At 28.4% G+C, this 9,169-nt stretch overlaps 1 long non-coding RNA gene across 1 annotated transcript; it reads left to right on the forward strand.

Annotated features, from left to right (window-relative positions):
* The first annotated feature begins 1,183 nt into the window (after nt 1-1,183).
* Nucleotides 1,184-8,431, forward strand: LOC111083736. The gene is made up of 2 exons (XR_002609214.1): nt 1,184-1,747; nt 4,238-8,431. It is a non-coding gene; the product is annotated as an uncharacterized LOC111083736 (long non-coding RNA).
* The last annotated feature ends 738 nt before the right edge of the window (nt 8,432-9,169 follow it).

A 9,169-nucleotide genomic window follows, 5' to 3' on the forward strand; every position in this document is an offset into this window, starting at 1 on the left:
TTAATCATTTCATTAGGCTTTCACCCATGGCTTTAAGATGCCTCATTTCAGTTCGTGTAAGTACGTATAGTATTATTATTATTATTCTATGTAGTGTCATTAGTAGTTAACCCTGCTAAGATATCTGATGGATTTATGATTCAATGAAGATATTATTTTATTTTTCTTGTCATTATCTTCTCATGTCCATTTGGTTTCATGTTTCATTTTATCCACCAAATCCCAGACTCATGTTATTCTGGGAGGCTTATTTGTGTGTCAAATATTCCTTTACATCGAATACTACATAGATAGTCAAAATCTTTTAATACTCGACAAAGTTTGATTCATTCAAAAGTTACATAATAAAAATATGCAGCCAACAGCTAAAGGAGCGTTTATCCCACGTTCATAAGCTTATCGAAGTTAATCCATTATTTCGTTTATTTTTTTCTACACAGATGCCACGTGTAGATTTAAATCAAATGTATTTTTGCAAAATTGTTATTGTTTGTTTTCTTTACTATATGTATATCATTCTTAATTTCGATGTTCTCCTTTTTTTTTAACCATGGTGCGTGGATACATTTTTTCATTTCTAATTTGAGATTTTGGATACTATTGTTACGTCTCTGGTCGTTTGTTTAACTTTAACTTCAATACACGGTATAATTCTCAACGAACGATTCACGCAGTTTACTTACTACCGCGCTTGACTCAATTGTTCGTCTATATCTTCAATCTTACTGTCTGCTATTCCCGTTCAGACTGATTGTCGGGCTTATATATTAGAATACAACACATCTAGCAAACACTCGAGGATTCACGAACCTTCGAGATACTCATTACGTGTTAGCAGGTCACGTGACTTCCGCTGACGTAACATTATTTTGAGCCAAAATTTTGAAATAGTCTTAAATTCATCAAAAATGTTTTACATGCATACAATATATCTTAAGTGTATGAGCAAACACAATTTGCTATTATTTTATCCTAGAAATTAACGTAACGTAAAAAATAAAATAACGGAAGCTTTTGAATGCGATTTTATATTTATCTTTCGCTATATGTAAAGTCATTGTTTTAGTGGTAAAACTATACGTGTTGTTTTGAAATAAAAAGCTGTCTGTTGTACCTGTAAGAACGTCAGAGCATTAAAGCTAGCGTCACGTGACTGGGCTTTTCGCATACTGACAAGCGGCCATTATGTTAGAGGTCATTGACTGTTTGAGAACCGTCTTTATGTAGCGAGAAACCCAGAGTGGAGTGATGCTTCTTATTCGGATTCGAAATTTAACCTCATTTCAGTTGTAACTTGTAGATTGCTTAAATATTCATGTGTCTATAAGAAACGAGCCTTCTTTTTCAATAATGTTTACGCCTCTTGTCAATGTTCTTAGCTTCCCGCGCAGGACTTTTTAAATTCGCTAAAAGTTTATTTGTGACATAGGTTCACCAAAGTTTTGTGTTTTGTTTTAACATTACTTTGTGAGCGAATGTCAACATCACACCACGTTAATATTATTTACACGTTGAATACAGCCAAACTCAGTTAATGCTGTAATTTATTTCAAGTAGCCAGATGTGTTAACTGAAAATAAGATAATGCCAAGGTGCCCCACGCTCATTGAATTTGAAGATACCGACTAAAAAAGCACACGGGGAGGTCCAACCTTTGTACTCGGATTGACTAGTCACTGAGCAGAAATTATTTTTTCTGCTGGAACTATGAAGTACAACATTAGAATCTGGACGTTGATTACTTTAAGTAAGTATGTAACGTTATCATTAAATACTATTTACATTTTTTTATTAAGAATATGTATAACTTATCAAAAGTAAAATGTTTATAGAGGAGGTTTCGTTCATGACATAATTTACAAAGACTAAGTTCATAACACATACCGTTACGGGTGTTTGAGAATTAAAAGGAAACGAAAGAATGGAGCAGATATTTCCACTATCGATTTTTCTGTAATGAGAAGTCATTGCCCTCTTCCCATTTTGCCAAAGTAGCGTACGTTGTTGTGGAATACTAATGCTAGAAATAACATGAAAAATAGACAGAAAATATAAGTTATATAAAAGTATACGTAAAAGTTATTTTTTGTCAGCCAAGTTTGTACAGGTAAACTATATGATTAACATTTTTATTGAATTAATATCTTAAGTGAGCTGTTAGCAATAATCACTCATCATCAGATAACTATTTAAGTTTAACTTAATCTTAAACCTTAAACTGAAACTTCATTGCATAGGTTGAAATGAATTTAAAAGGGATACTATTACTTCTTTTCTTGGACATAAAAAGAATATATATATGTATTTTGTACATTGAATGTTCATGATTTGGGTGGTTTTTGCTTAGAATGTTTAATATCTAAAACTTACTTGATTACTTATGCATAATTGTTTATTATAATGTATACTTGTACCCTGTGATGTAGAATTCAGTTTTTTGATGATAAAAAGTCATTCCTTCTGTGGACTTTTTTGGATTGACAGTTCACAGTTTATTGCAATGCCAGCAAGAAGCATTAATAGAATAAAGATATTAAACTTTTGTCCTTCTATATCTCCTTATTACATTTCAGATCCTCATTTCCTAAAATGAAATGAAACTTTTCAAGGCAGTATACTAATTGTTTTTTTTTTATAATACATTAGTTATAAATCACATATAATAAACTATTATAGTTTATTATATAGTTAATAAACAACTGATAGTGTATCTGGATAATTTTAAAATTTTCACACATTAGCATTATAATTTTTCTATATTCTAATTTCAAGAGGTATAAGCAACATCAAAAACTACCAATAAGCAAGGATGACTTTTTATATCATTATTAATTTATTGTAGTGCTCTAAAGTTTTCCATATGAATTTAATGCTTGTGATAAAACATAGCCTCACCTTTATCAGAGCTACTAAAACAATCATAATTTTATTTTTCTCGTACTGATACACAATAACCGATATTGAATTTATCAGAATTAATATAAACTTTAGGGGAAGTAATGAAAGCTAACACTGGTAATGGGCCATGTGCTTCTTAATTAAGAAATTTTAGATTGGTACACCACATGAAATCAGCACTTTTGTACATATTAGCTCTTTTTAATGTTCATTATTCTCAAAGATATATGTTCAAAAGTCATAGAAGGGTAAAATTTACAGTACACATGACAGTTATTTTAATCAAATTATGCTTTCAGCAATACAATAAGTGTATGCGAATCTTTCGTAGCAGCAGTTATTACAAATGCATTAATGATTATATAGATAGGTTAAATTTAAATTGGAGAAGAGAATGGTCCACAATGGTGTTCTAACTTTTGGATTCAAGACAGTATCATTCCCAGTCTTCTGATTAGACCATGCTGTGATCCACACTACTACTACAAAGTGGATCACAAAAGGGAGTTTCACCTCTTTCAAAATCCCAATTTAACCACTGTAAAATTGCACTTTTGCCATCCAGTTAAGCAAATGTACTGCAGCGACACTCCTTATCTTAATATTTTAGTGGTCAAAGTAGCCAACAGAGAAGTTATGTTTATGGAAAATTAAAGGATTTTGATTTAAATTTGTATTTAATGCTGAATGTTGATTGCACTTCTGATGAAAATTTCAGATTACATGAAAATATAACAGGCATAAATAATTCTAAATAAAATTAATATTCAGGGAATATACATTCACACTTAAAAAGAAGATAGTAACATAGTGTTTGTATGCCAAGTGAATTTCACATTGACTTGTTGTAGTATTTGCTATGTCTTTCTCTTTAAGCTTCAAAATAATATCACATCGTTATTAATTTCTGTTAAATTCATAATATTGTTTTGTCTTGTGATAGTTAATATAATGGTTTCATTAACTGATACATTAGTTTATATTTTAAATATTAGCATACATATTTCTGAGTACATTTTACAGACAGCATTGTTTTAAATGTATATGAAAGAAATTTCATTTCAATAAATGGTGTTTGTGATATCCCAAAGTATATTCTCTCCATTTTATTATAATGAAGCATTTTTTCTTTATGAAATGGATTATTATTTGTTTACCTTTAATTTTGTTGAAGAAATGGCCTTATATTAGGTGTTTTCTGTTGTGTTAATATTACTTGGGTGTTAATGAAAGGTATGATAGAACATAAGTTAACATTATAATGAGTAAAAGTAAACCTCATAGCATTTTTCTATTTTAGTTTAGTGTAGCTAAGATTGATTTGAACAAATATTTTCAGACACCTGGAACTACATACAAAATCTACATATGCACTGAGCTTCAGGTAGAAGATATGGATGTTATCTATTCTCTGCTCTTGATCTACAACTTGGAATGAAAGGTGCTCAGGGGACCATTGAGGTGTGCAACATGAAATTTAAATAAAAGTACAGTATGACATTGTCAAAATATGTCATAGCTGATTGTATTTTTTACATTATCTTTGAGAAACTGATATTTTTCATTTTAGCTCAACGTTTGTGTAAGCTTAGAGCTGAGTATATGTGCTGCCTCTCAGCAATTTTCTTATACAATCAAGAAAGTAAAAAAAAAAAAAAATAAAAATAATATATATATATATATATATATATATACTAGTTTGTTAACATAGAGGATTAGTTCTGATGTTTTTTCAGTTTGATATAACAAGATAATTAGTTTGTTAAGATTAATATAGACTTCTACCTGTTCTTTGGCAATTCTTATTATTCTTTACTTTAATTACAATCAACTTGTTGGTAACTCGCTGCTGTATAACAAGATTGAGAATTATTTTAAATTTATAAGTTCAAGATATAAAAAAAGTGCATTTGCTCACTTGATTAAGCTGAATGTTAAAAGGAGACAATCAAGACTTTTATTGAATATTTGATTTCCATTTCTGTGGTTTTCCATTGTGTTCATTTCTTTATGACAGCAAACGTCTGTACGTATATATGAATTTGCATTGCAACATAAAAGTTCCACAAAATAAGCAGCTCTCAAACAATTTATAAAATGAGACTATAATTTCTTTAAACAAATCTGTTTATTATTAATTGATAAAACTGTGAATTTTCAGGTCATAAAATATTTTTTCTTGAAAATAGATATTTTAGAACTATTAAGGATTATATAGGATTACAAACAGATTTGGCTTAATCTGTTTTTCACAGATACTTTTTATGTCCATAAATGAACTCCAGATAATTCATGTTGTTCCTATCAACTTACTGTAAGATATAAATATCAGAGCAAGAAAATATAAAATTAACTTGGACAATTTTTTCCAAAAATGATAACACGAGTACGTTGAATAAAGCAATTTATTTTCAGAAAGCTATTTCAATAAAATGTCAAATATATTTACTGATACATGTATGTAAAAATAAAGGAATAAACTAAGAAGTCACTCAAACAATTGTGTTTCAAAAGAAAACTTGTTTAATAATTTACAGGCTTTTAAATTTCTCTTTTTGCCATCATAAGTAAAATCAAATTATACTTTATAGGTATATATATAAAGTTATTGCATTTTTATTCAGACTTTGCAATAAAATTCATGAACAGTGTAATAAATTAATGAAATCTTGCTAACATGCACACTATCGTGTTCGGCCAATACAGATTCACCAGAAACTCATCAGAAGATAAGTCTCATTTTTTTAGTTTATTCTTATATCAGTAAATAAGCTCACCTATAAAAATTAGTTCACAATTCTTTCATTGTGTTTTGTCATTCTACTTGCTCTACAAGCTCTGTGAATATACATTGTAATTAGTGTTAATACTAAACTTCTGAGTTTCAATGAAGGATGTGGCTTAACATGAAAAAATAACAGTAACTTGTAATCTTGTTAGAAAAAACAATAGTATTTTCGTGATAATAACAACAAATTTGGAAATTGTCTAAATGTTTGCAGCTTCATCAAGTGTTTATTATTTAAGCTTTTTATTTGTAAGTATTTAAAAAATATAGTCTAAACATTAAGTGAAGTATTCATAATGTGTGTATAACTATGTTTATTCAAATGTTCATCCAACACCCGATATGTCATCAGGTTACCACAGGAGTGTTCTAAGAGCAAGTTTAAATATCAACAATAGTTTAGCAGAACACAACAAATATAATAGTAGTAAGCATATGCAAACATAGATCACTTACAACAATATATTCAAGAAATACTTTTGCCAACAGAATGTGCTTGAAATATAGTGTTGTACAGTAAAAAATAAGAGTAAAAGACATGAAAAATTATATTTGAAGAAACATTGTAATTTTTTTAATACCAGTAACAAAATTTTAATCGGTCTATAAAATTATAGAGTTGAATTAAGTAAAACAAAATCGACTGTTATAAACTAAACTTGATGAGAAAATGTGGAGATATTTCATTCACTGTCTGAGTAATGTTAATACTATATTGTTGTGTGTGTGTGTGAAAGGAAAGTTTATTTTCTTGTTCGTATTATTTTACTGTTAAATATAAATAATATTAACACAGATTTGTTTATATTAGTATAAAAAAATAAATTAGGAGTGAATACCATGGTATAGACACCATGATCTTGAAAATATTTGATATATCGTAGTGATAATACTATGTACAATTGTTACATAGTTTATGATTTTTCAGTTGAGGATACTTTGTGGTATTTTATATAAATCCACACTGGGATAATTGTGATACTAAAAGTCTGTTACTAGTCATGATGCCTCAAGATGATAGTGAGTATGAAGAAAATTTAAATCAAATTACATTGTTGTTTAAAATGGAAATTGAAAAAGCGAGAAAACTGGAAAAATTCATTTCTATCTAGAGATTGAAGCAACCAGCATAAACTGCCCATTGTATGATAGCTGATAATTGTAATTTCTATGTTAGGCATGTTACTTTGGGATATATGGAGTAATGGACTGTATTTTGTTGGTTATTACTGTTAAACGGAACATGTCAAAAGATTTTTTCTGGACTGATACAATTTATGTAAATAAATTTATTATTAACTATGCGATGTTACATGTGGATGTTTTTAACCTGTGTATCTGTTGCTAAGATTGCTACAATGGATATTAAAATTAAATGATATAGAATAATATTTTTTCCCCATTTCGTAAATAATAAAAAAAGCTCTTACAGCTATTAATTTAAATATTAGAAAGTTTTAATAATTCTAGTGATCAATTTGAATTTTGTTATATCAAAATTGTCATTTTCTTTAGTTAGAAAAAAGTGCAAAGTATTTTGGAAAAGCAAACAGAATTTTGGTATGCTTATGATTTATGAAAAAAAACTATGACTCCAGTTGAACTGTGGTGCTTTGTATTATTTAATTGTTTAAATAGGATTTGGACATAATTAAATACAAGGTATTTAATGACAGTTCCTATAAGTTTCTGAAGTCAAAGACAAGAATCCATAGCATAATGAAACAGCTTAACATGGGTGAAAAACATGTTTTGTGGTTACTAAAGATATTTCATCCACCCTCCAGTCAGCACTAAATATAATTAATAATACTGAAACTAATTAATGTTTGTGTAGTAAAAACAAAACAGTTTTTAAGTTCTAAATGAATAATCAAAAGGTTTATCAGACCTACTAAGAAGTTACCTTAGTCGCCAGTTTTCTTTATTAATCTGTATACTAATCAGTTCAGAAACTGTAGATGGTTTTTGCACATCTAGGTAAAACTTATAGGGAGTTAGAGAGTATTTATTAATATACAAGGATATGGGATACAAAGTACCTCTCTGATCTTCCATTTTGCAACAGGGTTAACAATATATATGTTCAATTTGTATGATAATTCTAAAATAAAAAATACTGCAAAGGAACAAGCTTCACATTATATATGTATATATATTCTTATGCAATTTGTTTTTGTGGAAGTCTTAAGTATGTCATTATTACTGCTATATATGTATTCTCAATTATTTTAAATACATTTTTACTTCACACTGACTAATAATCATCACTGATATTTTTTTTCTTACTAGTTAAATGTAAGTTTGTTAAGTACAGATATCTGGGAATTCTGTTGTGTAGCAAGTAATGAAATTAATCCTAAAATTTTTTGGTTTATAATGTACATGTCAAAGGTAACTTATGTACATTTGACCAGAAATGGGCCTTACTTTATTTCCTAACATGATGATAAATTTCTAATATATACATTTTAATCCATCTTGTTTGTCTAGAACAAAGTTATTTTGGGTTGTATAGGAAATGTTTTGTCTGACAAGGTCCTGTTAAAAATGATTATTAAAATTTTTTATGCAATCTTATTGATTTTACATTGGCTTGGATGGTACATTAGGTTCTTTGTCTTATATGTCTGTACAAGTTATATAACTACTTAGCACAAAAAAGTTTGTTTATATGTGTGTGTGTTAAATGTACAAGACTGTAGAAAATTGAAGTTGAATAAATAATGGCTCTTTGGTTTAGTACATTTAAACCACATGTGGAGATTATTATATGCTCATGTGTAGATAATGTTAACATTACGGGTGAGTAAAAACAAAAGAAAATTTAGTCTTTTTCTGTAATTTCAACATTTTTACTTTGTTCAATACTGCACATGTTTGCCTATGCTTGAGAGCTTGTCACTTAATTTGCATAAAAGTCCATAAAGTCATAATGCATATAAAAAAAAAGAATACAGAGTCCTTTTAGTCATGATTACACACATAATTAGTAACCCTTAGTATTGTAATGGATTAAATAAAACACTACTACAACCAGGGACAAACAAAAACAATTATATATAACAACAGAAATCCAAACAAAAAAAAAAAACTTTCAAACAACTAGGATACAAATTTTATCACTTACAAAAAAAAATAATAAACCCATGCCTTGCCAGGACTAGGTACAAATGTTAATAAAGAATACAACATAAATTTCAATGTGATTTATTTCAATAAACATCAAAAAAGTCGGGAAAAAGAACCAGAAGAATACAAAAACAAATGCTTCAGAGAATAATGCAATGTATCAAAATTAAACCACCTCTCAATATTGAGCAATAATTCTAATTATTTATTATTATCTAAATCATTTTCAAAATCAAGGAAAGCATTTTATTTAGTGGTTAGACCATGAGGTTACATCTCATGTGACTAGCTATTACCATAAATCTACATAATATTTTACAACATTAATATCTGTACATTACCACTAGGGGA

The sequence above is a fragment of the Limulus polyphemus genome, unplaced genomic scaffold, assembly GCF_000517525.1.
Source record: "Limulus polyphemus unplaced genomic scaffold, Limulus_polyphemus-2.1.2 Scaffold145, whole genome shotgun sequence".
Classification (NCBI taxonomy): Eukaryota; Metazoa; Arthropoda; class Merostomata; order Xiphosura; family Limulidae; genus Limulus; species Limulus polyphemus.